This window comes from Acartia tonsa, chromosome 11 (genome assembly GCF_053477335.1).
Source record: "Acartia tonsa isolate MP-2025a chromosome 11, ASM5347733v1, whole genome shotgun sequence".
In the NCBI taxonomy this organism is placed as follows: Eukaryota; Metazoa; Arthropoda; class Copepoda; order Calanoida; family Acartiidae; genus Acartia; species Acartia tonsa.
This window is the reverse complement of record NC_137270.1, coordinates 45,209,296-45,236,831: the sequence shown is the minus strand read 5'-3', so window position 1 is coordinate 45,236,831 and position 27,536 is coordinate 45,209,296. Positions and strand designations below refer to the sequence as shown.

At 33.1% G+C, this 27,536-nt stretch overlaps 1 long non-coding RNA gene across 1 annotated transcript; it reads right to left on the bottom strand.

Annotated features, from left to right (window-relative positions):
• Positions 1-477: 477 nt before the first annotated feature.
• On the bottom strand, positions 478-23,892 carry LOC145332523 (uncharacterized). Its single transcript, XR_013884195.1, has 3 exons — positions 23,807-23,892; positions 23,286-23,390; positions 478-557 (listed from the first exon to the last, which is right to left on the bottom strand). It is a non-coding gene; the product is annotated as an uncharacterized LOC145332523 (long non-coding RNA).
• Between the last annotated feature and the right edge of the window lie 3,644 nt (positions 23,893-27,536).

Here is a 27,536-nt window from a genome sequence, read left to right as displayed (position 1 = left end):
ATGTCTGTCTGTCCGTCTGAAGCTTAAGATCTCAGTAACCGATGAACCGATCGGGCTCTTCTTTTCAGGGATTATACCTATTGGTCCTGTGATGGTTTTAACCTATTTTCCTGGGGGGGTGGGACACCCCCAACCCACCAAAAAACTAAAAAACCACCCCCCTTTTTTTTTGTAGGAGATATTCTTGGTCCTTTCTATTTTTTTTTACGAATTTCACCTTAACTTTTTTTTATAATCTCTTGGGGCAAAACCCCTAGAGGCTAGGGGCGAAGCCGCTAGTATAATATAAAGTAGTAAGTTATTTTGTCTGAAGCTTAAAATTTTAATAACTACTAAAATGATTGGGTTCTCTATTTCAGGTAAGCATTACATGGGTCCCACGATGGTTTTAGGCTATTTTATTTTAGATTCAAGTCTTTGAGCTTTTTTTCTAGCCCCGTTGAATACAGAGCCCCCCTACATTTTGGCACGTCTTTCCTGAAGTAAGCACTAAAAGTAACTGTAAATAGTTTATCATTTACTTCTATAATTTGTGATACATCAAAATCAATATTCACCTAAAATATAATAATTATTATTTATTGCATCGTATTATAGACAGCTTTACGCGGATATCAAAAAGATTAAAACCATTTTGTTAGCGCCGAGGGGCAGAAGGCCCGGGCTATCAATACTGGTATTAATTTTTTGCTTTTATTTTATCATTAATAGAAAATTGTCTGTAATACAATGCTATACATGATTTCTCAGTATGGCAGAGAACCGTTCTAATCCAGTGGATATTAATCGGTTTTGATACCCTAAAAGAAAAGTTATTATAATACAGTCGCACCCGCTCGCCGTTTGACAGGTGATGGATTCGAATCTTGTTAAGATGTTAAAAGTTGTACCTAATGTTTTGTATGTCAGATGAGCGACACTAATATAAAAAATAGGGGGAATGCCTTGTCCAAAAAAAGGCGCTACTCAGTAAAATGCAGCTAGGACTTTTTTTTTTTTTTTTGGGGGGGGGGGCGGCCCTTTCGCCCCCTCTGACGTCCTTTATTTTATTTTCATACTTATATGCATGACCTAGACAGCTTTAGTCGAAAAAGGTCTGTTTTATAAGCATTTTTAACATAGTAATGGCAAAATACATGTGCAAGCATATAAAAAACTAATGGACCAAATGCTTTGTAATTGCATGTTAAAAATAAAGGGTATAGTTCCTTTCGTGACAACGCCTCTTAAGGGTCGTGTTTCGTATTTCAATAGTAGGTTTTCTCCTATTTCTAGCCCCTGCGGGGGGCTCTATCCCTGCGGGGTAATCACCTAACATAACATAACATAACCAAACCTAAAATAACCTATCAAAAACTCTTGTGGAAATACGACAAAACGCTCTTTAAGATGCGTTGTCACGAAAGGGACTTTACCCAAACTAAGGGTAATTTCGTCTAATTGCATTTTTGTGCATTTAATACATATTAAAACAATTTTAAATTTAAACAGTAAAAAAATGTTTGATTTATGTAGTTGCTCAGCTAAATACAGTAAATATTCAGAGAGAGAGGGGACAATGGGCTGTTTAATACACTAGTCGACTTTTACTGAATTTTGATTAGTTCGTTTATAAAGTTGAGTGTTCAAACGTTTCAACCAAAAATTTCAATATACAGAAGAAGTAATTTTGTGTGTCTTTATTGGGGATGTAGATCAGTTTATAGGCCATTGTCTTATCCCTTTAGATCTCTGGTAAATATTACAGTACACATAGTTTTGAAATGATTTATAAACTTACTTATATTTATGTATTCCTATCCCTAGTAGTTTTTAAATCTGACAAGTAGTGACAAAACCTTGTCTAATCTGAGTTTTGACAGGTTTTCCTCAGGTTTTAATCTGCCCGCCCCTCATCAATCAACTCTGACATTTGATTACATTTCCTCAGATTGTAATCTGACAAAACCTGTGTTTTTGCGCAAAAAGGTACTAAAACTCAGATTACTCAGGATTTGCCGCCAAATTTTTAATCTGTCAGGGGGGATTTCAGATTATAATCTGACGAATCTGACTCAATGTGAGCAAAGTTCAGGTGATTAAGATCGTAATCTGTGATTAAATTGACCCTCAAAATTTGCCCAGTTAATCCCTTATCTGACATTTGATGACAAACAGTCATACTCTAACCTGACATTTGATGACAAACAGTCATACTCTAATCTGACAATTGATGACAAACAGTCATACTCTAATCTGACATTTGATGACAAACAGTCATACTGTAATCTGACATTTGATGACAAACAGTCATACTGTAATCTGACATTTGATGACAAACAATCATACTGTAATCTGACATTTGATGACAAACAGTCATACTGAAATCTGACATTTGATGACAAACAGTCATACTCTAATCTGACATTTGAAGACAAACAGTCATACTCTAATCTGACTTTTGATGACAAACAATCATATTCTAATCTGGCATTTGATGACAAATGGTCATACTTCTAACTGACTTTTAGTGACAAACAGTCATACTCTAATCTGACATATGATGACAAACAGTCATACTGTAATCTGACATTTGATGACAAACAGTCATACTCTAATCTGACATTTGATGACAAACAGTCATACTCTAATCTGACATTTGATGACAAACAGTCATACTCTAATCTGACATTTGCAGACAAACAATCATATTCTAATCTGGCATTTGATGACAAATGGTCATACTCCTAACTGACTTTTAGTGACAAACAGTCATACTCTAATCTGACATATGATGACAAACAGTCATACTCTAATCTGACATTTGATGACAAACAGTCATACTCTTATCTGACATTTGCAGACAAACAGTCATACTCTAATCTGACATTTGATGGTAAACAGTCATACTCTTATCTGACTTTTAGTGACAAAAAGTCATACTCTAATCTGAAATTTGATGACAAACAGTCATACTGTAATCTGACATTTGATGACAAACAGTCATACTCTTATCTGACATTTGATGACAAACAGTCATACTCTAATCTGATATTTGATGACAAACAGTCATACTCTAATCTGACATTTGATGACAAACAGTCATACTCTATACTGACTTTTAGTGACAAACAGTCATACTCTAATCTGACATTTGATGAGAAACAGTCTTACTCTAATCTGACATTTGATGGGAAACAGTCATACTCAAGTCTGACTTTTAGTGACAAACAGTCATACTCTAATCTGACATATGATGACAAACAGTCATATTCTAATCTGACATTTGAAGACAAACAGTCATACTCTAAACTGACGTTTGAAGACAAACAGTCATACTCTAGTCTGACATTTGATGACAAACAGTCATACTCTAATCTGACATATGGTGACAAACAGTCATACTCTAATCTGATATTTGATGACAAACAGTCATACTCTAATCTGACATTTGATGACAAACAGTCATACTCTATACTGACTTTTAGTGACAAACAGTCATACTCTAAACTGACTTTTAGTGACAAACATTCATACTCTAAACTGACTTTGAGTGACAAACAGTCAGGTTAGAATATGACTGTTTGTTACTAAATTTCAGATTATCAAAAGACAGGTTAGAATATGACAGTTTGTCATTAAAATTCATACTCTAATCTGACTCATAATGATAAATAGTCATACTCTTTATAAAAAAAAATGATAGCAATAAATTCTACAAAATACAATATTAATTACACAATATATATAACAACTATAAAATTAAGTGATGGTACTCTTCAAAAAATTCGGTTGTACTAGTTGTGCAAATGGGTCAACAGAAGTAACTATCATAAAAGATTTTTTTATTGGACAATCTTTTAATTAAGTTATTCTATTGAAAATTGTCAAAATTATCTTTTTCTTGGTTTCTCATTTCTTTGTTTGTGTGTTGGCTGCATCAAAAATGTTTTAATGTAGTTTTATGATTTTCAAAACCACTTCAACATCAGACAAAAAAAATTATCAACAACCTGACATTGAAGTGATTCTAAAATTTTGTGGTTAATTATTTTTTTGGCAATAGAAAAACTAATTAGAAATAATTACATATCATCAAATAATATTTAAAGGTATAGTTGCATGAAGTGCATTTAAACAGTATGATGGCTAGCATAAGTAACAAAAATACCATCTAACATGTATAATTTTGTATTAAAATAAATAACAATCAATTAGGCACCACCCAAATACTGTTTTTGTGAAAGCAGGACAGTATGTTGCATATATCCAAAAAATATGATTTTCAAGTCTTGATATTTTTAAAACTACATGGTAGAAAATTGAAATTATTTCAAATATATGTCCTATAAATGAACTATTAAACATGAAAAATAAGCAGTTCACAAAATTCAAGTTTAAATGCAATTAGTGCAACTACACCTTTGATGCAAAAAAATAAGGAAAAATTAAATACTATTAATTAGACATCTTTGAATATTAGCTAACATTAACTAAACAATTTATTAAACTAAATAATAATAATATATCTGAAATTAGAAAACTAACCAACAAAGAAAATACACCATTTTTTTGTTTGTTTTTGTAAATGTAGAAAAGATTAAGATTTACATATTTTGAAGTAGTTTCTATATCTTTTTAATGCTAATCCATATTTATTTATGAAATTTTTTAAAACTTTCAGTCTGTCCCTATGACTGTCTCATGTCTGCCTTTATAAGTATGTCTTTATATCTGCCTGTCCATCATATCTGACCCTCTGGCTGTCTTATGTCCGCCTATGTATGTCTGTCTTTCTGTCAGTCTGTACATCTGTCTAAATATATGAATGTCACTCTGTCTGTCCTTCTGTCAATGGTCTGGTTGTCTATCAATCTGTCTTTCCCCTTTCTGTAAATCTGTTAGCTCATCTGGCTGCCAGTCTGTATCTCTGCCTGTTTGTCTGTCAATATGTCTATGTATATGTTTTTCTGTCCATATGTCTGTTTGTCTGTATATCTTTCTGTCCATCTATAACTGTCCTTCTGTCTTGTTTTTCTGTATTTATAACTTTTACAAATTGAAATTTTTTTTATACGTTCAGTCTGTATGTTCACTTTTTCTGTCCCTTCTGTCTCTTTATCTGTCAGTTTGTTCATATGTCAGTCTGTCTGACCATATGTATGACATTCTGTCTGTCTGTCTTACCAGCTATCTGACCATATGGATGTCAGTCAGTCTGTTTGTCTTACCAGCTATCTGACCAAATGCATGTGAGTCAGTCTGTTTGTCTTACCATCTGTCAGACCATATATGTAAGTCTGTCTATTTCTTCATATGTCTGACTGTCTGTCTTAAAACCTGTCTGGCTTAAAACCTGTCTGTCTATTTGATTATCCTTTTGTATGGCTGTCTATCTATTTGTGTATCTATCTGTCCATTTGATTATCTGTCTGTCTGTTGAAAGTTCTCTGTCTATCTTTGTGTCTGTCTGTCTGTATTTCTGTAAGTCAGTCTGTCTGTCTGTTTGTCTATAATTATATATGTCTGTCTGTTTGTCTTTCCATCTGTCTATTTTTCATGGTGTCCATCTTTATTGGATTTGTATTCTTGTTTTCTGTATGAACTAAATATTAGTTTCACTAGGAACCAGGATCAGACAATAGATGATAAAGGAAGGAATAGGTTGTGCTAAAAATCCGTAAAGATGAGAGTTTTAAGGCTTAAAAATAGTAGTAGAAAACCAATAATATTTATGAAATATATGTATTTCATAGGCGTCCAAGGGGGGGGGTAATGGGCCATTTGGCACCCCCAAACGATTTTGGGGGTGCCGTAGGCACCCCCAAAATTTTGTGAACAATACCCCCCCCCAAAAAAAATTACCCCTATCTTGGGGGTGCCGTAGGCACCCCCAACGATTTTGGGGGGGGTATTTACCCCCCCAAACCATTTTGGGGGGGGTAATTACCCCCCCAAAATAAATGTTCTTTAAAAAAATTTTTTTGGGGGGGTATTTACCCCCCCCAAATTGAATGTTCTTAAAAAAAAATTTTACTGAAAATTTTTTTTGGGGGGGGGAGGAAGTAATCCCCGCCTTCCCCCCCCCCCCCCCTAAAAAAAGTCATAGTGTGACTCAAGCCTTGAGGTGTAATATATTTTATGTTCCTCGTTTGGTCTCCTAATAGTTAATGAAAAGTATATCCTAAATGGCTTTTGATAGTTTATTTTAGGATAGGTTATATTGGTTTAGGTGATTGCCCCACATGGTTAAGCAATTGGCCCCCCGCAGGGGCTAGAAATAGGAGAGAAGTTTGTGTGAAAAAAACGAAGAAACGCCCCTTAAAGAGCATTGCCACAAAAGGGACTATACCCCAATATAGTCCAACCAGTTAAAACAGTTCTTAACCATGATAACAAAAAATTTAATAGTTTGATCATGTTTTATTTGCTTGGGCCTTTATAAGGGCTAAAACCATCCTGGGGATCTATGATGTAATTGTAAAGCACTGAAGATTCCATAAAATAGATACCTAACTAAATTAAATATTTCATTAAATAATGAAAAAGAATTTCTATAGGCGATTTTTTTTGGGAGGATGTCAGGGTGTCTCAAAACTAGTTATAAAACTTACCAGGACCTATAAGACGCTTCACTTTAAAGTATAATCATATTAGTTCATTGGTTAGTGAGTTAATTATTTTATTTTTATGTTCTAAAGAATGAGATACTACTATATAATTGAACTAGCGGCTTCGCCCCTAGCCTCTAGGGGCTGTGCCCCAAGAGGTTTTATCAACCTAATTTTTCGTATTTTAGATTTAAAAAGAAAAAGTAAAAAAAAAATTTTTTTGGGGGGGGTATTTTTCATTTTTTGGGGGGTTGGTGGTGTCCCACCCCCAAAGAAAATAGCCTAAAACCATCACAGGACCAGTAGGTATATTCCCTGAAGAGTAGAGCCCAATCGGTTCAGTGGTTACTGAGATCTTAAGCTTCAGACGGACAGACAGACGGACAGACGGACAGACAGACAGACAGACATCGTTCTACTTTGTATTATAGATAGTAGTGGCGCCCTTATCATCTAAGAACTCGTGTTTTCTAAAGGGTAAAAAGGGAGGAGAAAAATAGCCTAAAACCACTCAAAGGATTGACCTATAATAATACTTATTAACTTAATAGATTAGGTAGGTGCTTTTTTTACATAATTAAATTACCCCCCCCAAAAATTTTACCCTCGGGGTAAATTAGTTTGGGGGGGGTAATTACCCCCCCCCCAACAGATTTGGGGGGAGTATTTACCCCCCCCAACAGACTTTAGGGGGGGTAATTACCCCCCCCAATCAAATTTTACCCCCGGGGTAAAAATTTTGGGGGGGGTAAAAAAAAATTTCAGCGTGCTTCGCGCGCTATTTTACCCCCCCCAAACACGAATTACCCCCCCCCTAAAATTTTTTACCCCCCCCAAAAAAAAAAGCTTGGACGCCCCTGATGTATTTCTTATTGAAAAGAACTATACACAATTTTTTTTAAGTTAACATAAATTTTTATCATTCTACTACTGTTTCTTACTTAAAACTACTCACAACCTTTACAGATTTTTAGCGCAACCTACTCTTCTACTAACAAATAAGTTTTGATACTGTTGGTATTTTAAACCCAATCAATATTTTTAAAGAATATCCAAAGATTTTAAGCCAACAAAGTAAATATAATGTGGACAGAGAAAAAAAACTTTGGGGAGAGAGAGGATATTTGACTGTAAATTATATTTTTACACTAGGGTAGCGAAGGATCTCAAAAACGGATATGGTTACACTTTGCAGTGAATAGTTTTAGGTCTAGGGAAGAATCTTAAATATTTGGGAGGATAGTATCTCCTAACTTTAAATAAAAAAAGCCCCACCCCCCCCCCCCCCCCCAAAAAAAGAAGAAGAATATTTTAGAGTCTTCTAGGGGCGTAGTTACTAGTTCTAATATTAAAGTAAAAGGATCTCCAACTATGTACCTTTCAGTCTGTTTGTTAAAGTTTAGATTCTCAGAGGTCCTGGAAGTGTTTATAACTAATTTGGGGGAAGGTACCAATACTATCCCAAGAGAAATGCCCATCTAAAAAAATAACTCCTCCCCCCCCTCAATTTTTTAAAAAACTATAGCTAAAAATGGTAGGGTTGACTTCCCGCTGGCCTCTAGTAGCGTAGCTGCTAGTATATTGTTATGGCAGAAAGACAGAATAATTTAACTAGTATTGATCCAATACTGTATCCTTTGATTTTAGGAATTTAAATGTATTTTTTCAGGGATAAGACAATGGCCGAAAAATTGATGCTCATAAGTCCCAAATGATGATACACAAAATTACCCCTTCTGTAGATTATAATTAGTGGTTAAAACATTAGGACACTCGAACAATAAACCAACCAATTACTAATTAATAAAAGCCCACAAAGTTATTGTGCCAGTGAATGAGAAAACGTTATTAAAAACCTTTGGGGACTAGTTCAATAAACAGTTAAATGTCCCCTCCTACCCTTGTATGCATCTCATAAAGTTTTAACAGGAATTTAAGGGATAGGTCAATGACAATACATTTATTCATTTCCCCAATGATGATAAACAAGATATACTACCGTAGAATGAATTTATTGGTTAAAAAGTTTTAAATGTACCAGTTTAGAAAAAAAACATCCAAATACGGTAGATTACTTTGGGTACCAGCATAATTTAAAGTCCAATGTCCCCTCCCTCCTTATTACAATAATATCAAAATTTTGTAGTACGCTTTCTTATTCATTCCCTCAACACTTTTGGTACTTTTATTAAATTTTCATTAGTCAAATAATATACTAGCAGTTTCCAAACATTTCAACCCTACTTTAGAATAAAATTATTGGTTGAAAAATTTAGACTCTGCTAGTTAAGAAAAAAAGTGTCTGAGTCAACAAAAATAACTTTGGGTACTAGCATAAATTTTAGCCTTTTTCCTTGTTACAAAAATATAAAAAATTTATAGCACAATTTCTATTCGTTTCCCCAACACTTTTATTAAACTTTGATTAGTCAAGTAATATACTAGCAGTGTCCAAACGTTTTAACCAATAATTATATAATTTAGAAGGGGTATATAAATGTATTATCCATAGTCCTATCCATAAATACATATATTTACAGATGACCTCGAATAAAAAAGGTCACTTTAAATGTTTAGAAGTTTTTTTAAAATTAGGTGGATTATTTATAGTATTAATTATAGGCAGTTTACCAAGGATATTTGTTTATCTTCGCTTCTGTAGATTAGAATTACAATTAGATTACAATAAAAATCTATAAAAGTCCCCAAAGCTGTTAAGTCAAGGAATAAAAAAAACGTTATTGTTAAACTTTGGGGACTAGCACAATGTCCCCTCCCTCACTGAATAGTAGAGTATCTTTGCATTAATAAAAATTTTATAAGGGAGGCTTTTCTATAATTCAGGTCTGTGCGTCCGAACTTCCATAACGGATAGCTCTTTAGGTTAGTTTAGTCATGATATAATTGTCCTATCGATTTAAACTTTTCTCCTTACGATTTAAATGATTAATGTCGTCGACTATATAGCTCTTAAAATGATACTCTTGGCTGACATATTATCGACAATCTAATTGCCAGGGATATTAGAGATTCAATTTAAACTCCCTTTCCACAAACAATGTTTATCCAGGGATCATAGGGGATAAGACAATGGACGGTATATTATGATATTAGAGGGAAATTTAGGCTGTCAATTACACAACTTAAAGTTTTAAAATCACGTTTATCTATTCGTTTTATTAAAACTTTAGGTACTTTTATTTGATTTTTATTGGTTACTTTAAAAGCTTCAAAGGTTTCAACTAAAAGTTAATCTTCAGAAATGGTAATTTTGTTTATCAATTATGATTGTCTTATCCCTTAAGATCCCTGACAAAGTTACCCTTTTTGTAGATTAAAATTATTGATAGAAAATGTTTTTCTTGTTAAATTCGTACTTTGCTCTTAGTTTGATTTGTTTTAATAGAAAATCTAAGTTGGGTAGGGATAGATTAATGAGAAGAAAAAAATAATGTTTGTAGTAAATTGTTTGATATCAATAATACAAAGTAGCTTGATGTCTGTCTGTCCGTCCGTCCGTCTGAAGCTTAAGATCTCGGTAACCACAGAACCGATCGGATTCTACTCTTCAGGGTGTATACCTATTGGTCCTGTGGTGGTTTTAAGTTATTTTCTAGGGGGGGTGGGACACCCCCAACCCCCCCCCCCCCCCAAAAAAAAAAAAAAAAGAAATGAAATCCCCCCCCCAAAAAAAATTGGGGGGGGGGGGAGAGTATGGTTCGCAGCACCAGAATTTTTTATATTTTATATTTTTTTAAAACTACCTCATGGGGCAAAGTCCCTAGAGGCTAGGGGCGAAGCCGCTAGTTTATATTTATTTAAGGTATATGCAAATTAAGAAACAAACTTATTTTCTTGTCTTTTAATTACTTTAAACTTTAAAATATACCAGCGATTGCGAACCTAACATTTAGGAGCTAGGGAAGGGAAGAAAATAGTATAAAACCATCGCAGGACTAATATAAAGTTTTCCAAAAATAGAGAACTCGATGGGTTAAGTAGCTTTAGAAGTCTTATTCTACAGATAAAACAAGGATGACAACATGCATAAAAGCAAAGCTCTGAAATGGAAGAACAAACGAACATTAACATTTGTAGATTGTCAGAACTAAATCAGCAGAATATTAATGCATCAGTACAAACAATATTTAAGTAAATTTGTTGCAATACTGAATAAATTTATGATACTGTTTAAGGACATACTTACATTTTTGGTACTTGTTTATAGAGATGCTTTGCTTATAACATTATACCTTGTTGTAATAGGAATCAGTTTTCAAAAAATCAGAAGAATCAAATAATTTTAACATACAAAAATTTGTTATCAAAAAAGTTAAAAATCGACATGTTTTAAATGGACGTACGGACATTCTGGTATTGATTATAGAGTTGCTACGCTTTCTAAACTGTGCCTAACTACTACATAAATCATCATGCAAAGTTTAGAATCGATAGGACAATTATAACCTGTTTATATTAACGAAAAGAGCTAACTCTCTGTGACGGACGTACAGACGGACGGACGGACCGACCCTAATTATAGAAAAGCTTCGCTTTTAAAAACATTACTTCTTTATATAATAGAGGGAGGGTGTAGTCCCAAATAGGACTTATGAGAAGCTTCACTTTAAAGAAAAATCATATCAGTGAAGTGGTTTGGGAGATCCTTCGGTACACAAAGACAGACACATAGACATCTTGTTACCTTTACATGACATAATCAAACTTGTTAATAATATACATTCTTATTGAAAGTTTAACTTTTAGCTTTTAGAATGTTTGTCTCTGCAGAAATAATTATAATAAATGCATATTGTCAAATGGTCACAAATAATGTGAAAACCTAACCTAATATTAAAACACATTTATTGCAGATAATCTAAACTTACCTTTATACTTTATTTTTTTTGGGAGGTTATAAATCAGGGATACGATTTTAAACAATTTTGCATTAAATGAATATGGTTATTTTAATTTGTCTAAAAATTTATCAGAGTAAAATGTTACAATTGAACGGGTCTACCTTCAAACTAGAAAAGGTTTGATTTAAATTTTAAGATTTGTGACTTTATCTAATTTACTTATTTATCTAATAGTTTATGTTTAAGGTAGGGGAAAGACAATGGCACATAAAATATTTTCCAATATGGCTTCATAACCGATTAATATCCAGTGGATTAGAACCGGTTCTCAACCATACTTAAAAATCATGTATCATAGCGTATTATATCCAGTTTTTTACAAATATAAAAATGTATAATCATAATATTAAAACCAGTTTTGTTAGCCGGCGTCTTTGGCATCTCAGAGCTAGTTTTAATCATATAATGCGTTCAGATGCATTGTAGAACCAGTTTTATATTTATTTCTTATAATACCAGGTTCTTAACAAGCCCCCCCCCCCCCTCCCCGACCCCCCTTCTCCATGGTTACGAATTTAATCTGGTAATACTCGTCCCATTTCCTCATAACTATACCTTTCTAAACTAAATGTTTGGGTTGGTATCATGTTATAATATAAAAATTACCGCAAATATAAGTATTAAATAAAACAAATTTTAACAAAGTAATACAATTCTAACCTTAGGATTCTTCAAAAATTGCACTTTGATTTCTTTTTAATTTGTTTGTTTATTATTATTTTTGATCTTTGGTGAAATGGTGATTTATGATTTAGCATTAAAAATCACGACATTTTTATATTCAAAACTTATTCATTATATTGATCATACAATGTCGAGATTATTATTGCTAAAATATCTTTCATGTAACTGCAAATAAATCAATTAACAACTTTGTTTTAACATATCTGTTAAAATTAACTTTTAGTTTAAACAAAACACATATCACAAGCTTCAAAGTTCACGCTTTGCAGGTCAAGCCAATACTAGCCGCTAGCGTTATATGCCTCCCTTTTTACATTCGCTACCCCCATTTAAGATGAAAGGCAATACATACATCAGAGAGAAATTCAATTATTATCAGGGATCTAAAGGGATAAGACATTAATGTGATTGAGATATCTTTTTAAGCTTCTCTATAATTCACTTTGTCCGTCAGTCCGTCCGTCAGTCCGTCCGTAACGCTATGGGGGAAATGGGATTTACTCAGCTCCTATAAAAGATAGAATGGTGAAATTTTTTGACAACATTCCTATCATTAAGGAGCACAATTGACTAAAAAACATCAATGGCGGTCGGGCCGCATTTTAGCAGGTTTTAGGCTATTTCTATATTTTTCACATTTTTCTCCATATCTTCAGTGTTTATGGTCCAATTTACAAATCTATTCTTGATTTTAATAAATACACTTTATATTTACTTGTACTTATTCCCATCCATGATTTTTTGCTTCGCTACTTATGGATGTTGTCATCCTTGTTTATATACTCTTTAATTTCAGGGATGTCAAGGGCTAAGACAATCGCCGATAAATTGATGTTCATCCCCAATAAAGATAGACAAAATAACCCCGTCTTTAGATTACGATTAGTGGTTGAAACGTTTGGACACTCAACTAAATGAACCAACCAATCAAAATTTAATAAAAATCCCCAAGAAATCAAAGAAAAAGAAAACGTTATTATAAGACTTTGGGGGCTAGTGTAATAAACAGCCCAATGTCCACTCCCTGCCTGAAATATTTGAAATATCTACCCATCCCTCTGGCCGTTCATCGGGCCTTGATTTTAAAAGACTAAAAACTATAAAAAGATTTTATCCCCCTTTAGAATAAAATCAGCATAATATTTTGATTGTAAACCTAGATATTTAATTACATTCAAGAAAGGCCACAAGGCAAATAAATTAAAGAGTAACTGCACTGTTGATCAGCAATTTTTTGGCTGGAAATTCATAGTTTGAAATTTATAGGACAATTCTAACATGCTTAAATTAATAATGAAGAGCTATTAATTACTGACCCGACGGTTTAAAAGTCATACTGGAATAGATATTTATTGTATCGTATTATAGACAGCTTTCCACGGTTATTTAGAATGAAAAAAAATATACAAATAAAACCAGTTTTGTGGACCCTGAGGTGCCTAAGGCCCGTGCTAAAAAAATTTAACATTAATTTTACGATTTTTATTTTAATAATTGTGGAAATTTGCCTGTAATACGAAGCTAAACATGATTTTTCAGTATTGCGTAGAGCCGGTTCTAATCCAGCAGATATAAATCGGTTTAGAAGCTATATTGGAATAGATATTTATCGTATCGTATTATAAACAACTGACATTATTCTTTGATTTTAGTAATCATGGGAAAATGTCTGTAATACAATGCTATACTTTTTAGTACGGCTTAGAACCGGTTCTTACCCAGCGGATACAAATTGGTTTGGAAGCCATAAGGAATAGGTATTATCGCATTGTATTATAGACAGCTGTCCGCGGATATAAAATGAAAAATTATGAAATTAAAACCATTTTTTTAGGCTCGGGCTAACAAAACTGGTACTAATTATATGGTTTTTATTTTAATGTTCGTTGGAAAATTATTTCAATTTGATGCTATACATGATTTTTCATTATGGCTGAGAACCGGTTTTAATCAAGTGGATATTAATCGGTTTAGAATACTGGAAAATTTATTTATTTGATCAAAAAATAATTCAAATGCTATACATGACTTTTTCAGTATGGCTTAGAATCGGTTCTAATCCAGCGGATATAAATTGGTTTGGAAGCCATAAGGAATAGTTATTCATTGCATCGTATTATAGTCATACCCATACTTGAAAAGTCTGGGCTCTTTATCTTTCAGACACAGAAAATGAGATAGAAAAAACCGGAGGGGTGGGGGCGTCCAACGTCCCCCCCCCCAACCGTTAAGGGTTAAATGAAAGCTGTCTAAAATACGATCCCATATTTAACTATAATACGATGCTATAAATAACTATTCCAGTATGGTTTCCAAACCGATTAATATCCAATGGATTGGAACCGGTTCTAAGCCATACTTTAAAATCATATATAGCATCGTATTAAATCCAGTTTTGTGGGCTCAAGGGGGCCTAAGGCTCATGCTAGAAAAACAGAACATTAATTTTATTGTTTTTAGTTCAATAATCATGGAAAATTGTCTTTAATACGATGCTATATATGATTTTAAAGTATGGCTTAGAACCGGTTCCAATCCATTGGATATTAATCGGTTTGGAAACCATACTAGAATAGTTATTTATAGCATCGTAATTGTGTGAAATCGTGAAAATTTCTCGGTTCTCGACGTTAGAGACCCATATGGAACTTAAAAACTCATTTTAGACTATGAATTGCGCTGACAACCCTAGCTGAATCTTCATGCCATTTCCGAAAAGGTATAGAACGTCGTTCCAGCTTAACTGTGGTCCAAATAAGAGCCTCCATGTCATAGGGTAGCGTTAAAGTTGCGTGAATTTGGATCCTGCGGTTACTCACCTTCCTAAGGAAATGGGGCCTCCCAGCAGCCCTATCTTAATTTAATGGACTTTTGGGCCTGGGGCTACTTTGAAGCATTCACCAATAGACGTGCCTATACAACAAAGACCTCCCTCATAACCACCATCAAGGAGAAATTCGCCAGCTTGGACAGGGACATGGTGACCAGGATCTGCGGGCGGTTCAGGGGGCGGGTGAAGACGGTGATAGAGGCTGGCGGCGATTTTATTAAATAGTCTAATAGTCATATAACTATTTTGCTTGCCAGATTTTAAAATTCAATAAAATCTTTAAAATTGACGATTTTATGTTCATTTGTTTAGAAGTTAAAATTTGTCCGGTCTTATTTGCCCCACCCTGTATATAACCAGCAGCCGAGAAAATCACATTTACTCACTGATCAACTGGTGGATAAAATGTATTATAGAGTAGCTTCTCTATAAATTAATCAATGAGGACCTTCATTGCTATAAATAAAAGACAATAGCTAAATTAAAGACACATAGCTAAAAATCTTGATCAAACAAACTGACAAAATACCCTTTTAAGTAGCAAGGCTTCTGTATAATTTGTTCGTTTGCCTGTCCGTTATTAACCAATTAGTGATGAACCGGGTATTAAAACCTGGTTCCACCCGGTTCCAGAAAATGTTTAAAAAAAACGGTTTCCAGTCTTCAAATTCCATCATTCTCAGTATGAATCCCCCCTCTACTACCCTGGGTTTCATTTCCCCCTGGAGCAGGCAGTTTTGCTTACTTCCGTTTGCCAGTATAGCTCAACAAAGTTTGAAAACCACGAAAATTTTGGTGAATTCTAAATACCCCTTCTAACTTTTTTGTTTTTATAGTAAAGTCGCTGATTTTTTTCACGAAATCTAATGTTTATTGACAAGTACATCTATTTGTGAATTCGTTTTATTCAAATTATTATTTTTTATATGATTTTTTTATTGTTTTTTATGCCCTATATGACCCGGTTCGGCATGGCCATAAATGCCCAACAGTTTTAAAACCCTGCTCGGTTTTGGTTTTATTACCCGGTTTTAACTTTTCAACCATTAAATATTTTTTTATGATTTATTATTATTGAGCCACCCTAATCAGTATACCCTAGTAATCTCTATATGTGTCCTCGAATATTTTTATGCTCGTTTTTTGATATGTATTACCCAATTTTTATATGTTCTTTTTTTGTAGTGTGTGTGTTTTAAAACATAAAAAAAACAGGTTTCTTTAACCGAAAACGGCGGCACCTATAGCCAAAACACTAAATTGGTTTTAGCAACAATGTGTCAAATTAGATAATTTCCTCAACTCTGACTTCATGTCACTAAATTTTAACATTTAAAATTATTTCCTATTAAAAACATCATATCATTAAAGTTAAAATTTGTGTATTGACCTCTAAAGTTCTATTGATAACTGGGCTTTAAATCTAAAAGATTTAGTTGAAGTAAAAAATGACCAATGATATGATTGTTATATGTCAATTATGGAAACTTTTTATGTATACCATAATATATGTTTTAACAGCAAAGTTAGAATAATGTGTCAAATTAGATAATTTCCTTAACTCTGACTCCATGTCACTAAATTTTAACATTTAAAATTATTTCCTATTAAAAACATCATATCATTAAAGTTAAAATTTGTGTGTTTGTTATGTAAGATATCTTAAAAAGATTTCTAACAGTAATTTGATTTTTGCCCAAACTCTACAAGTAATGTGCCTAACAAAGCTGCAGTCTTTTTTAATGTCTCTTGTATTATTACGTTGTACAAAAAATAAAAGCTAGCAAATGCAATACACTTTGTGCTTTAGACGCCGTGAATTCTAGCTAGACTAATGGATATGAAATATACGTGAATATTATGCCAGGGAATAAATTGTCATCATTGTAGGCTATTCATTACTGGTCAGTTCATTTATCAAGTAAAGAAGGGATGGGATAAAGGAGGTGGATGGATGGTATCATTATTTTAGTCCGCTGGGCTGGGAGTTTCACTTTAATTGAGAATATAAAAGTCTTGTTTCATTCAAGAAATTATAAATCCATTGCTGGACTAAAAACCATCTGGAAATTTTATTTTCGTTTAGAATGTGGCATCTGAGGAACAATGCCTCCAACTTAGGTAATTTCCCCAACTCTGACTCTATGTCACTAAATGTCATATATGAATTCTGATAACAATGTGTCAGATTAGGCAATTTCCTGAACTCTGACTCTATGTCACTAAATGCATATATGAATTCTGGTAACAATGTGTCAGATTAGGTAATTTCCCCAACTCTGACTCTATGTCACTAAATGTCATATATGAATTCTGGTTACAATTTGTCAGATTAGGTCATTTTCTCAAATCTGACTCTATGTCACTAGATGTCATATATGATTTTTGGTAACAATGTGTCAGATTAGATAATTTGCACAATTCTGACTCTATGACACTAAATGTCATATATGACATTTGGTAAAAATGTGTCAGATTTGGTAATTTCCTCAACTCTGACTCTATGTCACTAAATGTCATATATGACTTTTGGTAATATTGTGTCAGATTAGGTAATTTCCCCAACTCTGTCTCTATGTCACTAAATGTCATATATGACTTTTGGTAACAATGTGTCAGATTAGGTAATTTCCCCAACTCTGACTCTATGTCACTAAATGTCATATATGACTTTTGGTAACAATGTGTCAGATTGGGTAATTTCATCAACTCTGACTATGTCACTAAATGTCATATATGACTTTTGGTAACAGTGTGTCAGATTGGGTAATTTCCTCAACTCTGACTCTATGTCACTAAATGCCATATGTGACTTTTGGTGATATTGTGTCAGATTAGGTAATTTCCCCAAATCTGACTCTCTGTCACTAAATGTCATATCTGACTTTTAGTAAAAATGTGTCAGATTAGGTAATTTCCCCAACTCTGACTCTATGTCACTAAATGTCATATATGAATTCTGGTAACAATGTGTCAGATTAGGTAATTTCCCCAACTCTGACTCTATGTCACTAAATGTCATATCTGACTTTTGGCAACAATGTGTCAGATTAGATAATTTTCTCAACTCTGACTCTATTTCACTAAATGTCATATATGACTTTTGGTAACAATGTGTCAGATATGGTGATTGCCCCAACTCTGACTCTATGTCACTAAATGTCATATATGAATTCTGATAACAATGTGTCAGATTAGGTAATTTCCCCAACTCTGACTCTATCTCACTAAATGTCATATATGACTTTTGGTAACAATGTGTCAGATTGTGTAGTTTCTCAACTCTGACTATATGTCAATACATGTCATATATGATTTATGGTAACAATGTGTCAGATTAGGTAGTTTTCTCACCTCTGACCCTAAATCACTAAATGTCATATATGACTTTTGGTAACAATGTGTTATATATGGTAATTTCCTCAACTCTGACTCTATTTCACTAAATGTCATATATGACTTTAGGCAATAATGTGTCAGATTAGGTAATTTCACTAACTCTGACTCTATGTCACTAAATGTCATATATGACTTTTAGTGATATTGTGTCATATTAGGTAATTTCCCCAACTCTGACTTTATGTCACTAAATGTCATATATGACTTTTAGTGATATTGTGTCAGATTAGGTAATTTCCCCAACTCTGACTCTATGTCACTAAATGTCAGATATGACTTTTATTGATATTGTGTCAGATTAGGTAATTTTCTCAACTCTGACTCTATTTCACTAAATGTCATATATGACTTTTAGTGATATTGTGTCAGATTAGGTAATTTCCCCAACTCTGACTCTATGACACTAAATGTCATATATGACTTTTAGTGATATTGTGTCAGATTAGGTAATTTCCCCAACTCTGACTCTATGTCACTAAATGTCATATATGACTTTTAGTGATATTGTGTCAGATTAGGTAATTTTCTCAACTCTGACTCTATTTCACTAAATGTCATATATGACTTTTGGCAATAATGTGTCAGATTAGGTAGTTTTCTCAACTCTGACTCTATGTCACTAAATGTCATATATGACTTTTAGTGATATTGTGTCAGATTAGGTAATTTCCCTAACTCTGACTCTATGTCACTAAATGTCATATATGACTTTTAGTGATATTGTGTCAGATTAGGTAATTTCCTCAACTCTGACTCTATGTCACTAAATGTCATATATGATTTTTAGTGATATTGTGTCAGATTAGGTAATTTCCCCAACTCTGACTCTATGTCACTAAATGTCATATATGACTTTTAGTGATATTGTGTCAGATTAGGTAATTTTCTCATCTCTGACTCTATTTCACTAAATATCATATATGACTTTTGGCAATAATGTGTCAGATTAGGTAATTTCCCCAACTCTGACTTTATGTCACTAAATGTCATATATGACTTTTAGGGATAATGTGTCAGATTTGGTAATTTCCTCAACTCTGACTCTATGTCACTAAATGTCATATATGACTTTTGGTAATATTGTGTCAGATTAGGTAATTTCCCCAACTCTGTCTCTATGTCACTAAATGTCATATATGACTTTTGGTAACAATGTGTCAGATTAGGTAATTTCCCCAACTCTGACTCTATGTCACTAAATGTCATATATGACTTTTGGTAACAATGTGTCAGATTGGGTAATTTCATCAACTCTGACTATGTCACTAAATGTCATATATGACTTTTGGTAACAGTGTGTCAGATTGGGTAATTTCCTCAACTCTGACTCTATGTCACTAAATGCCATATGTGACTTTTGGTGATATTGTGTCAGATTAGGTAATTTCCCCAAATCTGACTCTCTGTCACTAAATGTCATATCTGACTTTTAGTAAAAATGTGTCAGATTAGGTAATTTCCCCAACTCTGACTCTATGTCACTAAATGTCATATATGAATTCTGGTAACAATGTGTCAGATTAGGTAATTTCCCCAACTCTGACTCTATGTCACTAAATGTCATATCTGACTTTTGGCAACAATGTGTCAGATTAGATAATTTTCTCAACTCTGACTCTATTTCACTAAATGTCATATATGACTTTTGGTAACAATGTGTCAGATATGGTGATTGCCCCAACTCTGACTCTATGTCACTAAATGTCATATATGAATTCTGATAACAATGTGTTAGATTAGGTAATTTCCCCAACTCTGACTCTATCTCACTAAATGTCATATATGACTTTTGGTAACAATGTGTCAGATTGTGTAGTTTCTCAACTCTGACTATATGTCAATACATGTCATATATGATTTATGGTAACAATGTGTCAGATTAGGTAGTTTTCTCACCTCTGACCCTAAATCACTAAATGTCATATATGACTTTTGGTAACAATGTGTTATATATGGTAATTTCCTCAACTCTGACTCTATTTCACTAAATGTCATATATGACTTTAGGCAATAATGTGTCAGATTAGGTAATTTCACTAACTCTGACTCTATGTCACTAAATGTCATATATGACTTTTAGTGATATTGTGTCATATTAGGTAATTTCCCCAACTCTGACTTTATGTCACTAAATGTCATATATGACTTTTAGTGATATTGTGTCAGATTAGGTAATTTCCCCAACTCTGACTCTATGTCACTAAATGTCAGATATGACTTTTATTGATATTGTGTCAGATTAGGTAATTTTCTCAACTCTGACTCTATTTCACTAAATGTCATATATGACTTTTAGTGATATTGTGTCAGATTAGGTAATTTCCCCAACTCTGACTCTATGACACTAAATGTCATATATGACTTTTAGTGATATTGTGTCAGATTAGGTAATTTCCCCAACTCTGACTCTATGTCACTAAATGTCATATATGACTTTTAGTGATATTGTGTCAGATTAGGTAATTTTCTCAACTCTGACTCTATTTCACTAAATGTCATATATGACTTTTGGCAATAATGTGTCAGATTAGGTAGTTTTCTCAACTCTGACTCTATGTCACTAAATGTCATATATGACTTTTAGTGATATTGTGTCAGATTAGGTAATTTCCCTAACTCTGACTCTATGTCACTAAATGTCATATATGACTTTTAGTGATATTGTGTCAGATTAGGTAATTTCCTCAACTCTGACTCTATGTCACTAAATGTCATATATGATTTTTAGTGATATTGTGTCAGATTAGGTAATTTCCCCAACTCTGACTCTATGTCACTAAATGTCATATATGACTTTTAGTGATATTGTGTCAGATTAGGTAATTTTCTCATCTCTGACTCTATTTCACTAAATATCATATATGACTTTTGGCAATAATGTGTCAGATTAGGTAATTTCCCCAACTCTGACTTTATGTCACTAAATGTCATATATGACTTTTAGGGATAATGTGTCAGATTAGGTAATTTCTCCAACTCTGACTCTATGTCACTAAATGTCATATATGACTTTTAGTGATATTGTGTCAGATTAGGTAATTTTATCAACTCTGACTCTATTTCACTAAATGTCATATATGACTTTTGGCAATAATGTGTCAGATTAGGTAATTTCCCAAACTCTGACTCTATGTCACTAAATGTCATATATGACTTTTGGTGATATTGTGTCAGATTTGTTTGCATTGCCAAAAATGAGAAAATAACCTGACATAATGTCACTAAATTTCAGATTGAAATCTGAACTTTGGTCAAATTTTGTCATATCTGAACTTTGGTAACAAAGAGTCATATTGAGACAGATTTAAATCTGAAATCTAGTGACTGTGGATTTCTAATCTGACCGAAAAGGGGTAAAAACTACTAGGGTATTATATAAATCCATAAGCGAAATTTAAAACATTTTTGGGTCATGTAAAGGAAACAAAGTTGTGGGTTTCGTCATTTTTGACAATAGCGTTTAAAAGGCTATTTTAGGTAGGTTAGGTTAGGTTAAGTTAGGTGATTGCCCCGCAGGGTTAGGCAATTAGCCCCGCAGGGTTAGAGCCCCCTTGCAGGGGCTAGAAATAGGAGAAAAGCTACTGTGAAAATATGACGAAACCCGCAACTTCGTTTTCTTCACATGACCCCAATTTTTAAAATCGTACTTTGGGTTAGGCTACATAATGCGTTAGAGATCCCCGCAGGGCTAGATCTCCTTGAAGATTGTACAAATAAATTCGAAAGTTTTAATGGGGTGCTTGGGTTTTGTGTTCCACTCGTGAGTTTAAGGTATTGAACCAAAAAAAAGTAATAATTTTATTTTAATATATCTCATTCTGTAATAATTGTATTATTCCAAATATATGAATGCATACAGCAAACATGAGTATGATATTTAAAAGAGAACCTTTTTATAATAAGGGTCGATCCGTTCGTACGTATCAACTCTATAATTGTTACCATAAAGTCCGTACTTTTATTTAAAACAAGTAGATTGTTTTAGATTTTCTGAAAAAAAATTTGTATGTTAAAATTATCCTATTCATCTGTTCTTTAAAACTGATTCCTGTTACAAAAAGGTACAATGTCATAAGCGAAGCATCTTTATGATCAATTCCTAAAAACGTCAGTATGTCCTTAAACAGTATTGTGTATAAAAATATTCATTATTAGCAGAGACGCCCCTAGCATTAGGGATAAACCAATTTCATATAAAGTTAAATCAAGGCAAAAATGTTTTTTTTTTATGAAATAAAGAGAAAATGGTAATCAGACTTACTTATACCCAACCGATTTTTATGATCATGGTTTTTTTTAGTAGCGAAGCTACTCTATAATTAACTTTGTCTGTCCGTCAGTCCGTAACGCTATGGGGGAAATAGGATTTACTCAGCTCCTATAAAAGATAGAATGCTGAATTATTTTGACAACATTCCCATCATTAAGAATCACAGTTAACTATAAAACACCAATGGGGGTCGGACGCCTTTTTAGCAGGTTTTAGGCTATTTTTTAATTTTTCACATTCTCCCCCATATCTTTGGTGTTTATGGTCCGATTTTCAAAATTTTTTCAGTTAAAGATATCAAAATCAAATTTCCCGTCGTTTGAAGAAAACAATTATGAAGGTCAGACTGCCTTTTTGTAGGTTTTTGGCTATTTTATATTTTTACATTTTCCCCCATACCTTTGGTGTTTTTAGTCCGATTTTCAAAATTTTTTCAGTTAAAGATATCAAAATTAAATTTCCCGTCGTTTGAAAGAAAACAACAATGACAGTCAGTCCCATCCACGATTTTTTGTGCTTCGCTACTTTTGGATGTTGTCATCCTTGTTTTATTATTATTTTGGGGGAATTTTAATTAAATTATAACTTACCCTAGTAGGTACACTGGGTAGGTCAAGCCTACTGTAGCTAGACAAATCAATACAAAACACGCCTGAACACTTTAAATTCTGTTTGGTTTGATTCTTCAGTATTTCCTAAATAAACAAGGATGACAACATCCATATGCTATTTCCACTGTCAGTTATTGGTCAATTCGTAGAGGAGGTGATGGGGTAAATAAAATCCAATAAAATTTTTTTTTTATTTAATAAACATACTAACTATCTTAGTTGCTACGCTTTTAATTGTACCTAACTCTTACATTATGCCAGGATTTAAAACAATTGGAAATACTAACTGACCAATCATAAAAAAATAAGATATTGTATAAAAGTATCGCAGCGAAAATCAATAATTTAGGCAAAAACAACAGTAAAATGTAAGGCAGTAAGGTTAGAGCATCGCAGTTAAAGGCCCCGCAGGGTTTAGTCATACAGAAAAAAAATAAGGAACTATGGGGATTCCTGTGCACGCTAGGTATTTTAAGGGGAAGGCCCCGGCAATTATTTACCTGTGTTGATATTTGTTCAATGCTTCCACTAAGAAATAGAAATAGTAAATACATTTTCATAGAGATCTTATATTACAAGCATATCTGGAATAGTTAGTAATCGCATCGTATTATAGACAGCTTTCCGCGGATAGTATAATGAAATATGATAAAATTAAAACTAGATTTGTTAGTTCCGAGGTGCCGAAGCTAGCAAAACTTTAATTAAATTAAAGATTTTGATTTTAATATTCCTGGAAAATTGTCTGTAATACAATGCTAAACATGATTTTTCATATAACCCAGCGGATACTCGAGGCTACACTATGGAACAAGGATGACAACATCCATAAAATCGAAGCTTGTATAGTGTCAGAACAGAATAATCAAAATATAATTGAATAAGAGTCAAAGCAAAATTGTGAGTAAATTTGATGAAAAACTTGTTAATACAGGATAATGTTTATGGACATACTTACATTTTTAGGACTTGATTGCAGAGTTGCTTTGCTTATAATATTGTACTTTATTGTCCTAGGAATAAGTATATTCAGACAATTTCGAGATCCTTTATGACCGACAGATGGACATTAGGGTGGGTTCATATCGGAATTAGACAAAGCGGGGATATGCAACAGATAAAATTAACCTTAAAAACATTTCTGACCGAAAAAGAATTTTAAAAAATTGAGTTTTAGAACACGACCACTTAAAAATATAATTCATTACTTATTAGTATGCAAAGACGACATTCAAAAAAATTTTGAATCAAAACTATGGCTTCATGGTGCTCCCTGGAAAGGCCTTGAGGAGCTGAATCAGGAACTTTTGTCCGTTTCAAAATATCTCCTTCCTAGCCTTAGAAATCACTAAAAAACCAAATTTTTTTAAGGTTTATTGAGAATTGTCCAATTTGTAGAGGTTTTTTAGATTTTCTCAGGCTAGGAACGAGATTTTTTGAAACGGACAAAAGTTCCTGACTCAGCTCCTCAAGGCATTTCCAGGGAGCACCATGAAGCCATAGTTCTGATTCAATAAATTTTTGACTCCCATTTACAAATAGCTATTCAATTGAATGTCTGGTCGTCAGCGGTTTTAAGACTTAGGATAAATTTTAAATCATCCAGAGGTGTATTATATCTATATAAATTGAGTGCAGATCCCCGCTTTGGCCTCAGAAAAAAAATGTCCAAAATCGACCCACCCTAATGGACATCCTGTTACTTTTACAATTCAGAACATTTATTCCAATATGGTTTCGAAACCATCCTCTGAATTAGAACCAGTTCTCAGCCATACTGAAAAATCACATGTAGCATCGTTATACAGAAATTTTTCCATGAGTAATAAAATGAAATTCATAAAATTAATAACAGTTTTGTTAGTCCGGGCATTTGACATCTCGGGGCTAACTAAACAGATTTTAATTTTATCTTTGTATTTTAATATTTGCGGAAAGCTGTATATAATACGATGCAATAAATAACTATTTATTCTCCGCACATATCATGTCATGTACTAATGACTGTCCTGTTGTATTTAATAATAAAAGTTGTCTATTAATATTTAAACATATTTTATTAAAAGCGATGCTTTTCTATAATTAGGGTCGGTCCGTCCATCCGTCCGTCTGTACGTCACAGACAGTTAGCTCTTTTTGTTAATTTAAACAGGTTAGAATTGTCCTATCGATTCCAAACTTTGCATGATGATTCCTGTAGTAGTTAGGTACATTTTAGAAACCAGAGCAACTCTATACTTGTTACTAGAATGTCAGTACGTCCATTTTTAACATGTTGATTTTTAACCTTTTTAACAACTAATTTTTATGAGATGAAATTATCCGATTTTTCTGATTTTTGGAATACTGATTCATATAACAACAAAATACAATATTATAAGCGATGCATAAATCCTAATCAAGTTTTAAAATGTAAGCATGCCCTGAAATAATATCTAAGCATGTCCTTAAACAATATCCTGTATTTAAGAAGTTTTTCGACAAATTTACTTTGACAATCTTCAACTTTCATTATTTTATATTGTGATTATTCAGTTCTTACACTCTACAAATGTTAATGTTCGTTAGTCCAACTGTTTTAGAGATTCGCTTTTATGGATGTTGTCATCCTTGTTTAAGTTGAAAGCAAATGACAAGTACCATTAAAATATCATTTTTCATTTTGACAATTTTATGTTTAATAGCTAAGCTACTCTATAATGGGGTTGGGCCATATATATGGTTTGATGGATTGGCCGGATATCCGACCATTTTAATATCCGGCCGGATATTGGATATTGAAACTATCCGGATACCGGATATCCTGCTGATTTGTAATGCCGGATATCCGGTTATCCAGTCGGATATCCAGGAATTTTCCGTACATGGGGCAATTTCCAATATCCGGCCGGATACCAGTTATCCGGAATTATAAATCGGCCGGATAGTCAGTATCCAATATCCGTCCAAAGAAATATCCGGCCAACCCTACTCTATAATTTATTTTGTCTGTCCGTCGGACCGACGGTATGAGGAAAATATGATCTCCTTGAAGATTGATAGCTGAATTTTTAGTAAAGATTCCTGTGACAAATACCAATCTATTCTATGCATTGTTTCGTGAATTTTTTTGAGTGCATATTATCTCTCTTTCTTTTCTTTGTTATGGTAACTAAACATCTGCACTATAACTCCCTTTGTAGGTTTGGTTGGACAATTTTTCTTTGATTTGCTGGACGTTGTCATCCTTGTTTATATTTAGACTTTTTTATTACCTAAGTTACAAAAATTATCAAGAAAAAAACATACAGCCAAAATTACCCTTTCTTTAGATTGAAATTGTCTACTTGATTGTAAAATTAACAGATCTATAGTATAGATGTATATACAGACAACTACCTCCCTTCCTTTTTCAAAGACCTCTTTTGTCTGCTTCTAAATCATTTTCTGCTACTTGGCTGGTTTAATATATGCTACACAAGTGGTTGATTTTCAATGACCCAATAGGAGGGTTGCACTGCACAAGGTGGTTACGATGGGAAGATACAGTTATTTAACCATTTCTCCCGCTAGTGTTTTACTCTAATGTAAAATTAATTTAGATTTTAAAAATATCCCCATAGGTTCCAAGCCAACGTATGAGACCCCCCCCCCTTCCCTCTATGAAAGTAATATAATATTGTAACTGGATATAATGGTCCTTTTTTTTTACTCTATAATTTGAAATATCCGTCTGTCCGTCTTGGGAAACATGATTTTCAATATAGACGCGTGAAGTCTAAAATTTTCATGGATTAAATAAGTTCTCATCTTTTACACTTTTACTAAGTTTCATCAAGATATATCAAATAGTTGAGGTGCTAGATCGATTCATAGACTTTTAAGTTTTCATGATTTTCTCGAGTCCTATTCAAGACAGAAGTCTAAAATTTTCAGGGATTAAATAAGTTTGAATTCTGCATACTTCTATAAAGTTTCATTGAGATTTGCTTATTGGTTGGGGTGCTAGATCGATTCCTAGTTTTTTTTCAACTCCTAGTCTTGATAGACGGCTAAAATTTTCAGAGATTGAATAAGGTTACATTTCACATATTTCCACAAAGTTTCAGTAAGATCTAGTTGTGGTGCTAGATCGATTTCTAGATTTCCACATTATGATTCAGAAAAGGTTTCGTGATTTATTTTATTCTAATTTTTATCTTGTATTAAACTGCCCTATAGTTCATTCAGGATGTCCAAGTCCATCCTTAA